This window comes from Salmo salar, chromosome 26 (assembly GCF_965601325.2).
Source record: "Salmo salar chromosome 26, fSalSal1, whole genome shotgun sequence".
Lineage (NCBI taxonomy): Eukaryota > Metazoa > Chordata > Actinopteri > Salmoniformes > Salmonidae > Salmo > Salmo salar.
Window position 1 is genome coordinate 33,707,659 of NC_138316.1, and position 13,142 is coordinate 33,720,800.

Sequence of the window (13,142 nt, forward strand, 5' to 3'; positions counted from 1 at the left end):
TCTTACAATTTGTTCCATTAACCCAGTTTGTCAGTGAGAATCACATCAGAGGGATAACGAAGGTCTGCAGAGGGCTAGCTAGGCAGAGACGAGGGGCGAGGAGTGGAGAGGAGAGGAGGGTTGTGGATGGGGAGAGGAGGGGAGAGATACAGACAGAGAGATGCACTGGAAATAGACACAAATACAGTTACAGTCTATCAGAACTGAAGGAAATCCCCCACAAGCCCTTACATTACTCAGACCCCAGGACTCACTGACTCAATGTCTATGACATGGCTCACACATTACTATACGATGATTCAGTCACTCCTATAACATGTTTCATTCACTCATATAACATGCCTCACACACTCCTATTAGATGCTTCAGTCACTCCTATAGCATGCTTCAGTCACTCCTATAACATGTTTCAGTCACTCCTATAACATACCTCACACACTCTTATAACATGCTTCAGTCACTCCTATAACATGCTTCAGTCACTCCTATAACATGCTTCAGTCACTCCTATAACATGGCTCACACACTCTTATAACATGCTTTAGTCACTCCTATAACATGCTTCAGTCACTCCTATAACATGGCTCACACACTCTTATAACATGCTTCAGTCACTCCTATAACATGGCTCACACACTCTTATAACATGCTTTAGTCACTCCTATAACATGCTTCAGTCACTCCTATAACATGGCTCACACACTCTTATAACATGCTTCAGTCACTCCTATAACATGCTTCAGTCACTCCTATAACATGGCTCACACACTCTTATAACATGCTTTAGTCACTCCTATAACATGCTTCAGTCACTCCTATAACATGGCTCACACACTCTTATAACATGCTTCAGTCACTCCTATAACATGCTTCAGTCACTCCTATAACATGCTTCAGTCACTCCTATAACGTGCTTCAGTCACTCCTATAACATGCTTCAGTCACTCCTATAACATGCTTCAGTCACTCCTATAACATGCTTCAGTCACTCCTATAACATGCTTCAGTCACTCCTATAACATGCTTCAGTCACTCCTATAACGTGCTTCAGTCACTCCTATAACATGATTCGGTCACTCATCAAATCTGAAAAACTGTGTTCAAGCAGCCGATGATTCTCGATGCACATTTGGAGAATCAGAATGTTTGTCTGTTTGAGTGTGTGGGTCTCTCTCTCTCTCTCTCTCTCTCTCTCTCTCTCTCTCTCTCTCTCTCTCTCTCTCTCTCTCTCTCTCTCTCTCTCTCTCTCTCTCTCTCTCTCTCTCTCTCTGTGTGTGTACAGTATGTGGTGTGTGTGTGAGAGAGAGTGAGAGGGGGAGAGGGAGCTAGACAGACAAAGAGATATAGGGGGCTGGGAGGGGAGTGAACGTCCTTATTGACCGTGTCAAGTCATTCTAGGGCCACTTACCCAAACAGTGGCCGTCCATTTGCAACACATTAGTAGTTGGTGGGGCTGCAGGTAGCCTAGTGGTTAGAGCGTTGGGCCAGAAACCGGAAGGTTGCTAGATCGTATCCCCCGAGCTGACAAGGTAAAAATCTGTTGTTCTAACCGTGAACAAGGCAGTTAACCCACTGTTCCTAGGCTGTCATTGTAAATGCGAACTTGTTCTTAACTGACTTGCCTAGTTAAATAAAGGTTAAATAAAATAAATAAATGTATGTAAACCCCCCTCACACATACTCTGCCCCCCCAAAACACACCTCCCCCTCATACACACACTCTGCCCCACCTCCCCCTCACACACACACTCTGCCCACCTCACACACACACTCTGCCCCCCCACCTCCCCCTCACACACACTCTGCTCCACCTCCTCCTCACATACACACTCTGCCCCCCCCCCCACCTCACACACACACACTCTGCCCCCCCACCTCCCCCCTCACACACACACTCTGCCCCCCCACCTCCCTCTCACACACACTTTGCCCCCCCACCCCCCCCTTACACACACTCTCCCCCCCACCTCCCCCCTCACACACACACTCTGCCCCCCCACCTCCCTCTCACACACACTTTGCCCCCCCACCCCCCCCTTACACACACTCTCCCCCCCACCTCCCCCCTCACACACACTCTGGCCCCCACCTCCCCCCTCACACACACTCTGCCCCCCTACCTTCCCACACACACACTCTGCCGAACGACCTCCCTACAACTCACACACTCTGGCCCCCCCATTAGTAACTGTGAAGGTGGTATTTCCATGTGAATGGTTCGACAGGAAGAGCTAGTTTACACTGTTGATGTGTCTGAACCCATGCTGGCTCTCTGGCCACTGATTCACTCTCTCCACTGATTCACTCTCTCTACTGATTCACTCTCTCCACTGATTCCCTCTCTCCACTGATTCACTCTCTCCACTGATTCACTCTCTCCACTGATTCACTCTCTCCACTGTTACATATCAAGACTGTTTCAAGGACAGCTTTTTTCCATCTACATAACATTGCAAAAATCTGAAATTTTCTGTCCAAAGATGATGCAGAAAAATGTATCCATGCTTTTGTTACTTCTAGGTTAGACTACTGCAATGCTCTACTTTCCAGCTACCCGGATAAAGCACTAAATAAACTTCAGTTAGTGCTAAATACGGCTGCTAGAATCCTGACTAGAACCAAAAAATGTGATCATATTACTCCAGTGCTAGCCTCCCTACACTGGCTTCCTGTTAAGGCTAGAGCTGATTTCAAGGTTTTACTGCTAACCTACAAAGCATTACATGGGCTTGCTCCTACCTATCTTTCCGATTTGGTCCTGCCGTACATATCTACACGTACGCTACGGTCACAAGACGCAGGCCTCCTAATTGTCCCTAGAATTTCTAAGCAAACAGCTGGAGGCAGGGCTTTCTCCTATAGAGCTCAATTTTTATGGAATGGTCTGCCTACCCATGTGAGAGACGCAGACTCGGTCTCAACCTTTAAGTCTTTATTGAAGACTCATCTCTTCAGTAGGTCCTATGATTGAGTGTAGTTTGGCCCAGGAGTGTGAAGGTGAACGGAAAGGCACTGGAGCAACGAACCGCCCTTGCTGTCTCTGCCTGGCCGGTTCCCCTCTCTCCCCTGGGATTCTCTGCCTCACACCCTATTACAGGGGCTGAGTCACTAGCTTACTGGTGCTCTTCCATGCCGTCCCTAGGAGTGGTGCGTCACTTGAGTGGGTTGAGTCACTGACGTGGTCTTCCTGTCTGGGTTGGCGCCCCCCCTTGGGTGGGCCATGGCGGAGATCTTTGCGAGCTATACTTGGCCTTGTCTCAGGATGGTAAGTTGGTGATTGAAGATATCCCTCTAGTGGTGTGGGGGCTGTGCTTTGCAAAGTGGGTGGGGTTATATCCTGCCTGTTTGGCCCGGGGGTATCATCGGATGGGGCCACAGTGTCTCCTGACCCCTCCTGTCTCAGCCCCAGTATTTATGCTGCAGTAGTTTATGTGTCGGGGGGCTAGGGTCAGTCTGTTATATCTGGAGTATTCCTCCTGTCTTATCCGGTGTCCTGTGTGAATTTAAGTATGCTCTCTCTAATTCTCGCTTTCTTTCTTTCTTTCTTTCTTTCTTTCTTTCTTTCTTTCTTTCTTTCTTTCTTTCTTTCTTTCTTTCTTTCTTTCTTTCTTTCTTTCTTTCTTTCTTTCTTTCTTTCTTTCTTTCTTTCTTTCTTTCTTTCTCTCGGAGGACCTGAGCCCTAGGACCATGCCTCAGGACTACCTGGCATGATAACTCTTTGCTGTCCCCAGTCCACCTGGCCATGCTGCTGCTCCTGTTTCAACTGTTCTGCCTGCGGCTATGGTACCCTGACCTGTTCACCGGACGTGCTACCTGTCCCAGACCTGCTGTTTTCAACTCTCTAGAGACAGCAGGAGCGGTAGAGATACTCTCAATGATCGGCTATGAAAAGCCAACTGACATTTACTCCTGAGGTGCTAACCTGTAGCACCCTCGACAACTACTGTGAAATTATTATTTGACCATGCTGGTCATTTATGAACATTTGAACATCTTGGCCATGTTCTGTTAAAATCTCCACCTGGCACAACCAGAAGAGGACTGGCCACCCCTCATAGCCTGGTTCCTCTCTAGGTTTCTTCCTAGGTTATGGCCTTTCTAGGGAGTTTTTCCTCGCCACCGTGCTTCTATACCTGCATTGTTTGCAGATGTAGAAGCACCCTGTCTGTCTCCAGTGGTGTATAGTACTTAAGTGAAAATACTTTAAAGTGCTACTTAAGTAGTTTTTTTAATATCTGTACTTTACTTTACTATTTATATATTTGACAACTTTTACTTTTACTTCACTACATTCCTAAAGAAAAGTATATACTTTTTACTCCATACATTTTCCCTGACACCCAAAAGTACTCATTACATTTTGAATGCTTAGCAGGACAGAAAATGGTCCAAATCACACACTTATCAAGAGAACATCCCTGGTCATCACTACTGCCTCTGATATGGTGGACTCACTAAACACAAATGCTTTGTTTGTAAATGATGTCTGAGTGTTGGAGTGTGCCCCTGGCTATATGTAAATGATGTTGGAGTGTGCTCCTGGCTATATGTAAATGATGTCTGAGTGTTGGAGTGTGCTCCTGGCTATATGTAAATGATGTTGGAGTGTGCTCCTGGCTATATGTAAATGATGTCTGAGTGTTGGAGTGTGTCCCTGGCTATATGTAAATGATGTTGGAGTGTGCTCCTGGCTATATGTAAATGATGTCTGAGTGTTGGAGTGTGCTCCTGGCTATATGTAAATGATGTCTGAGTGTTGGAGTGTGCTCCTGGCTATATGTAAATGATGTCTGAGTGTTGGAGTGTGCTCCTGGCTATATGTAAATGATGTCAGAGTGTTGGAGTGTGCTCCTGGCTCTATGTAAATGATGTCTGAGTGTTGGAGTGTGCTCCTGGCTATATGTAAATGATGTCTGAGTGTTGGAGTGTGCTCCTGGCTATATGTAAATTATGTCAGAGTGTTGGAGTGTGCTCCTGGCTATATGTAAATGATGTCTGAGTGTTGGAGTGTGCTCCTGGCTATATGTAAATGATGTCTGAGTGTTGGAGTGTGCTCCTGGCTATATGTAAATGATGTCTGAGTGTTGGAGTGTGCTCCTGGCTATATGTAAATTATGTCAGAGTGTTGGAGTGTGCTCCTGGCTCTATGTAAATGATGTCTGAGTGTTGGAGTGTGCTCCTGGCTATATGTAAATTATGTCTGAGTGTTGGAGTGTGCTCCTGGCTCTATGTAAATGATGTCTGAGTGTTGGAGTGTGCTCCTGGCTATATGTAAATTATGTCTGAGTGTTGGAGTGTGCTCCTGGCTATATGTAAATGATGTCTGAGTGTTGGAGTGTGCTCCTGGCTCTATGTAAATGATGTCTGAGTGTTGGAGTGTGCTCCTGGCTATATGTAAATGATGTCTGAGTGTTGGAGTGTGCTCCTGGCTCTATGTAAATGATGTCTGAGTGTTGGAGTGTGCTCCTGGCTATATGTAAATGATGTCTGAGTGTTGGAGTGTGCTCCTGGCTCTATGTAAATGATGTCTGAGTGTTGGAGTGTGCTCCTGGCTCTATGTAAATGATGTCTGAGTGTTGGAGTGTGCTCCTGGCTATATGTAAATGATGTCTGAGTGTTGGAGTGTGCTCCTGGCTCTATGTAAATAAAAAAAAACAAGAAAAATGTGCCATCTGGTTTGCTTAATAAAAGGCCATTTTAATTATTCATACTTTTACTTTTAATACTTAAGTATATTTGACCAATTGTATTTACTTTTGATACTTAAGTGTATTTAAAACCAAATACTTTTAGACTTTTACTCAAGTAGTATTTTACTGGGGGACTTTTACTTAAGACATTTTCCATTATGGTATCTTTACTTTTACTCAAATATGACAATTGGGTACTTTTTCCACCATTGTCTGTCTCTCTACCAGTCCCCTGTCTGTATCTCTACCAGTACCCTGTCTGTATCTCTACCAGTCCCCTGTCTGTGTCTCTACCAGTACACTGTCTCTATCTCTACCAGTACCCTGTCTGTATCTCTACCAGTAACCTGACTGTATCTCTACCAGTAACCTGACTGTATCTCTACCAGTAACCTGTCTGAATCTCTTCCAGTAACCTGTCGGTCTCTACCAGTCCCCTGTCTGTCTCTACCAGTAGCCTGTCTGACTCTACCAGTACCCTGTCTGTCTCTACCAGTACCCTGTCTGACTCTACCAGTACTCTGCCTTACTCTCTACCAGTACCCTGTCTGTCTCTACCAGTACCCTGTCTGACATTCTACCAGTACCCTGTCTGTCTCTACCAGTACCCTGTCTGTATCTCTATCAGTACCCTGTCTGTATCTCCCAGTCAGTCTCATGTCTGTCTCTACCAGTCAGTCGCCTGTCTGTCTCTACCAGTCAGTTTCCTGTCTGTCTCTACCAGTCAGTCGCCTGTCTGTCTCTACCAGTCAGTTTCCTGTCTGTCTCTACCAGTCAGTCTCCTGTCTGTCTCTACCAGTCAGTTTCCTGTCTGTCTCTACCAGTCAGTCTCCTGTCTGTCTAGTAAACTGTCTGCTCCCTAGATGCTGGTCAGATTGCTGTGTCAGCATGGAAGAAGGAGAGGCATCTGTCCTCATTATGAGGATGGATGTAGGGATGGATCAATGTGTCCAATGTTGGCGGAATGGAGAGATTGATGTATTGATGGTGCTAGATGGACAGGAGTAGGTCGGGTGGGAAAAGATGGATGGAGGGGGAGGGAGGGAGGGTGGACAGATGACAGAAGGAGAAAGTGATGCTTCCAAGCCCTTGTGTGACCGAGAGGAGGGAGAGGGTGGTGGGGTGACCGTCGGGGTTGTGCAGGGGCCTGAGACTTAGGGGGTGTGGGACCTGTGTCCTCAGGGGTGAGTGGGATGATCTTAGGGGGCCAGAGGGCCACACCCCCTAAGTCTCAGGCCCAGCCCCTGCACACCCCTGACGGGGCTGGGCCAGGGGCCATAGGGCCACACCCCCGACGGGGCTGGGCCAGGGTCCAGAGGGCCACCATTGCAAACAGATTTATAGACAGAAATGCCTCCACAGATGGCCCAGGGCTCATTCCTGTGGGGCTTGAGGTAGAAGCTGGGGTATGGAGATGGGGCTCTGAGGTAGGTTTGGAGGCAGGGCTGGGGCTGAGCTGTGGCTTGATACTGGGGCTGGGGTTGGGGTATTGGGCTGCTGGGGTATATGGCTGGGGCTAGGCCTTGATAGGGGGCTAGGCCTTGAGGCTGAGAATGAGTTAGTAGCTGTCTGTACAAGGCTGGGGACACAGAAATTATATTAGCTGAATTAATCAATTCAAAAGATTAAGTGTTGACCAGGTAACGTTAAAGACAAGGTTACAGTGAGGTTAATTCCCAGGAAGCAGGGTGAGGCTGTGTACCTGTCTGAGCTGTGGTCTCTGTCTGACTCCTGAGTCACTGTCTGAACCAGCTGTATCTTACCCGACAACACAGGTAGAGGCACGTTAAATGTTCCAGAACACTCAAATGATATCCCAGAAATCTGAGGAACTAAGCTGACAGAATAGCAGATGGAAGGTATAGGTTTGGCAGTTGAGATATGATATGGGAAATATGGCCATTTACCAAGCAGATGCTTCTATCCACAACGATAACAGCACCAACTAACTGAGCTACAGAACCACATCATTACCCCCAAAAATAAATAGTATTTTTACCTTATTGTGTATTTTATATCACCATGAGTGGTCTATCAGATGGTTCTCTATGGGTTCTCTATGGGAGGCTAGAGGCCTCTCTCCTGACCTCTGGCTGATTTAGAGGCCATATCTGGCACTCTGCCTGCCTGGTCACCATTTGTCACTCAGGTTGTGTCCCAAATGGCACCGTTTATAGTGCACTGCTTTTGACCAGGGCCCATGTTCTTTTGACCAGGGCCCATGCTCTTTTGACCAGGGCCCATGTTCTTTTGACCAGGGCCCATGCTCTTTTGACCAGGGCCCATGTTCTTTTGACCAGGGCCCATGCTCGTTTGACCAGGGCCCATGCACATTTGGGACACACTCTAGTGTTTAGTGCTCCTGAGACCCCCTATCCCTCCACCCTCATGCTCAACCAGTCATTTTGTACCAAAGTCATAATTTCCTTATTTGTCTACACAGCTACTACACACCCTGTGAGCTGAGGTTCAATGAAATGCTACCTACAGTATGTTGTGGATTTTCCCTACTGGTCGTGGTGGTTGGAAACAGGCAGGATGTGTTGTTGTCACTACGTGGGTTAGAGTTTAGAGAGCAAAGGGAAAGTTCAACAGGCTTTAAGGTATTTCAACTTGGCTTTGCTTTTTTTCTGTAAGCATTTGTGAGTGTCTGTGTGGGTAGGTTGTCTGTGATGTTACAGTGCCTGTACCCTGATCCTAGGCCAGATCCAGTTTGGATTGATTTGAAAGGTTTGAGTTTGACATCAGAACCTGTTTATTTCTGTTAAGCGTTTGACATTTTAACCTATTCTGCCTAAGTATTGCTATCATCATCACTACCATGATTTTGTTAATAAAAGCACTTTTGCACAATATAGTTTGCCTCCTGCTTGCCTAATGAATCAGACTGTGATACCAGCTTTCTGCTAACACAGTCTGAATTAAAGCACTGCAAAAACCAGGGAGGTTTCCTTACAAGCCAGAATGTTGAATAAAATGACATTTGAAATTACTCGACTGGTTGTCTGTGCGGTTGGTCCTTATTCGGGTCGAAATTTGAGAAAAACATTGTTATAATAAAAGCGACTTTTCAAAACACTAGTACTGCCGTTGAGATCACCTGGCACATGCGCCAAACACCTGCCTGACTTTAAATATATATAATAAAGGTATTCGTTTACAGCAGGTATTAATTAAAGGTGCAACAAAATGCAAAACTCTGTTAGTTTGCATGCATCACACGCATGTACTTCCGTCTTGTGCGAGTGCCTTCCCACTGGGACCACTGGTTGAATCAACGTTGTTTCCACTTTACTTCATTGAAATGACGTTGAACCAACCTGGAATAAACATTGAATTGTGATGAACAAACAAATCGTGAGAGCCACACACAGAGACACGCATTTTGAAGTTACGTTAATAACACTTTACAGTGGACGTTTTGTCTCGTATATCCACCCGAATAAGCAGGAAATCAGTAAAGTTCAAATGTTTTAGTGTATATGTTGTAGCCGAGGGAAGAAGGACATTGTCAGGACACCGACGGATGGTGGCGCCCCTCCTCGACCGGGCAGCGCTCGGCGGTCGTCGTCGGCGACCTACTAGCTGCCATTGATCCTTTTCGTTTCACTTTCTGTTGGTTAGGTCTAGGTAGGCACGCACCTGTTTTGGTTTAGTTATTAGTAGGGGGGGTTATTTAGTTTAGCAAGGTATGTCTGTGTTTGTGCGTGATTATGTTCCTTGTCAGGTTTGTGGAATCTTGAGGAACGTGTGTTTTTTTTCCCCTCTGCCTGTGGTTGTTTTTGTGTTTTATCACCGCAGAGGTATTTATGGGCTGCGTCCCTATTTTGGACGTTTAATAAGGGTTTTGGAGCGTGGAATCTGTTTGGCGCCCTGCCCTGCCGTGTTTGGACGGTCTTTATTTTTTGTGCATACGGATTAAAGTGTGTTCAAGAATTTACTGTCTCCTGCGCTTGACTCTACCTCTCCTGCTTCCTTGAGCCAGCCCTGACAGACATTCCACACTTGGATTTGAAAGGGGCAAGCCTCCTGCCTGCCTGCATAAAGGTTGACCTTTATTGTCATGAGTCTTGTCCTGGAGGCAGAACTGAGCCATTTCCCCTCAAATAGGCCAGCTGAAAAGTCAAAATTGGCTGGGTTTATATAGTATATTCCATAACTAACCTGTTTAGTTATATCTGGGTTTATATAGTATATTCCATAACTAACCTGTTTAGTTATATTTGGGTTTATATAGTATATTCCATAACTAACCTGTTTAGTTATATCTGGGTTTATATAGTATATTCCATAACTAACCTGTTTAGTTATATCTGGGTTTATATAGTATATTCCATAAATTACCAGGAAATGACCCAGTCTGCTGTAATGTGATGAACCAGATGACTGTCACAATGTGACAACAGTGGAACAGCCTGTAAAGGTAGAATGTAATCTGTGACAGCTGATGATTGTGGTTATTATAGTTGTTCTGCCCAGAATGTGATACATAATCATATTCATAGACCAGCGACTAGCTGACACACACACACACACACACACACACACACACACACACACACACACACACACACACACACACACACACACACACACACACACACACACACACACACACACACACACACACACAGCTGTTGATTGAGGAAAGAAAGTAGATGACATTCTGAGCTCATGATGTATTGATCCCTCCAGCTCCTATCATAATGTTGTCGTCTGCTGCCCAACATTAGCCCTCACAGGGGACGTTTCTACTGTTTAGTGTTCATGGAGGTTGATGCTTTGAATGTTAAAATGTTTTCAAATGAGGCCTCTGTCTTAGACTAGGATAAACAACTCCAAACACATCTCATAATATCCCCTGTTCTGTGACCTTGACACTGTTAGATAATGTTGTTTACTCCTCTCAAGGTCTCTACTCTAACCGGCAAGGCCTTCTGGCTGTGTGGTTGTTGGTTCATTATTATCACTATGAAGGAGGAGAGGTTCATTATTATAGCAAATGATAATGAGTGTTTCCTCCCACACACACACACACACACACACACACACACACACACACACACACACACACACACACACACACACACACACACACACACACACACACACACACACACACACACACACACACACACTGCCCTTTGCTTCGTTAGGCCATTGATCCCGTTAAAGGTTCTTGTTAAGTCTATCATCATAACTCTTGTTATGACGGTTCTAAAGTTTTATAGCATTTCTAGATGCATGGAAAAGTGTTCTAGAGGTTATAGATGCATGGATAAGTGTTCTAGAGGTTCTAGATGCATGGAGAAGTGTTATAGAGGTTATATATGCCTGGAGAAGTGTTCTAGAGGTTATAGATGCACGGATAAGTGTTCTAGAGCTTATAGATGCATGGAGAAGTGTTCTAGAGTTTATTGATGCATGGAGAAGTGTTCTAGAGGTTGTAGATGCACGGAGAAGTGTTCTAGAGGTTATAGATGCATGGAGAATTGTTATAGAGGTTATAGATGCACAGAGAAGTATTCTAGAGGTTCTATATGCATGGAGAAGTGTTATAGAGGTTATAGATACATGGAGAAGTGTTCTAGAGGTTATAGATGCACGGAGAAGTGTTCTAGAGGTTATAGATGCACGGAGAAGTGTTCTAGAGGTTATAGATGCATGGAGAAGGGTTATAGAGGTTATAGATGCATGGAGAAGTGTTATAGTGTCACGCCCTGACCTTAGAGATAATTTTATGCCTCTATTTTGGTTGGTCAGGGCGTGAGTTGGGGTGGGCATTCTATGTCCTTTTTTCTATGTTTGGTATTACTTTGTTTCGGACGGGTATGGCTCTCAATCAGGGACAGCTGTATATCGTTGTTGCTGATTGAGAGCCATACTTAGGCAGGCTGTTTTCCTTTGGGTTTTGTGGGTGGTTATTTTCTGTTTAGTCATTTGTTACCTGACAGAAATGTTTGGCTGTTGTCTTTTGTTTAGTTGTAAAGTGTTCTCATTTTCCACTAAATTTCATGATGAGCACTAACCACGCTGCGCCTTGGTCTACTCCATTCAACAGGCATTACAGAACCACCCACCACAAGAAGACCAAGCAGCGTGGAAAAGAGGACTGGACATGGGAAGACATCCTGGATGGCAAGGGAGCCTACACGTGGGAAGAGATCCTGGCCGGAAGGGATCGCCTCCCATGGGAACAGGTGGAGGCACTCAGAAGAGCGTAGGCAGCAGGAGAGAAGGACCAACAGCAACAGTATGAGGGAACATGGCTGGCAAGGAAGCCCAAGAGGCAGCCCCCCAAAAATGTTTGGGGGGGCACACGGGGAGTGTGGCAGAGTCAGGTTGGAGACCTGAGCCAGCTCCCCGTGCTTACCGGAAGCAGCATGGTACTGGTCAGGCACCGTTAAGCTGTGAAACGCACGGTGTCTCCAGTGCGCGCTCATAGCCTGGTGCGCTATAGGCCAGCCCCCCGCAAGTGCCATGCTAGAGTGGGCATCGAGCCAGGACGGGTTGTGCAGGCCCTGCGCTCCAGACCTCCAGTGCGTCTCCAGGACCTGGTCTATCCTGTGCCTGCGCCCAGAGCCAGGCCTCCTGCAAGTCTCCCCAGCCTGGTGAGTCCTGTGCCTGCTCCCAGAGCCAGGCCTCCTGCATGTCTCCCCAGCCTGGTGGATCCTGTGCTGCGCCCAGAGCCAGGCCTCCTGCAAGTCTCCCCAGCCTGGTGAGTCCTGTGCCTGCTCCCAGAGCCAGGCCTCCTGCATGTCTCCCCAGCCTGGTGAATCCTGTGCCTGTGCCCAGAGCCAGGCCTCCTGCATGTCTCCCCAGCCTGGTGAGTCCTGTGCCTGCGCCCAGAGCCAGGCCTCCTGCATGTCTCCCCAGTCTGGTGAGTCCTGTGCCTGCTCCCAGAACCAGGCCTCCTGCAAGTCTCCCCAGCCTGGTGCGTCCTGTGCCTGCGCCCAGAGCCAGGCCTCCTGCATGTCTCCCCAGCCTGGTGAGTCCTGTGCCTGCGCCCAGAGCCAGGCAAACGGAAAGTCCCCGTCCAGAGCTTCCGGCGACAGTTCCCCGTCCAGAGCTTCCGGCGACAGTTCCCCGTTCAGAGTTTCCGGCGACAGTTCCCCGTCCAGAGCTTCCGGCGACAGTGCCCCGTCTAGAGATGGCCCACAGTCCGGAGCCTGCAGAGACGGCCCACAGTCCGGAGTCAGCAGAGACGGCCCACAGTCCGGAGCCTGCCGAGACGGCCCACAGTCCGGAGCCTGCCGAGACGGCCCACAGTCCGGAGCCTGCCGAGACGGTCCACAGTCCGGAGCCTGCCGAGACGGTCCACAGTCCGGAGCCTGCCGAGACGGCCCACAGTGTGAGCCTGCCGAAACGGCCCACAGTCCGGAGCCTGCCGAGACGGCCCACAGTCCGGAGCCTGCTGAGACGGCCCACAGACCGGAGCCTGCCGAGACGGCC

The 13,142-nt window shown here is 47.4% G+C and overlaps 1 protein-coding gene across 4 annotated transcripts in view; it reads right to left on the reverse strand.

Annotated features, from left to right (window-relative positions):
- The window catches only part of LOC106587727 (semaphorin-6D), a 259,286-nt gene that overhangs the window by 46,713 nt on the left and 199,431 nt on the right, over positions 1–13,142 (reverse strand). The window lies entirely within an intron of this gene.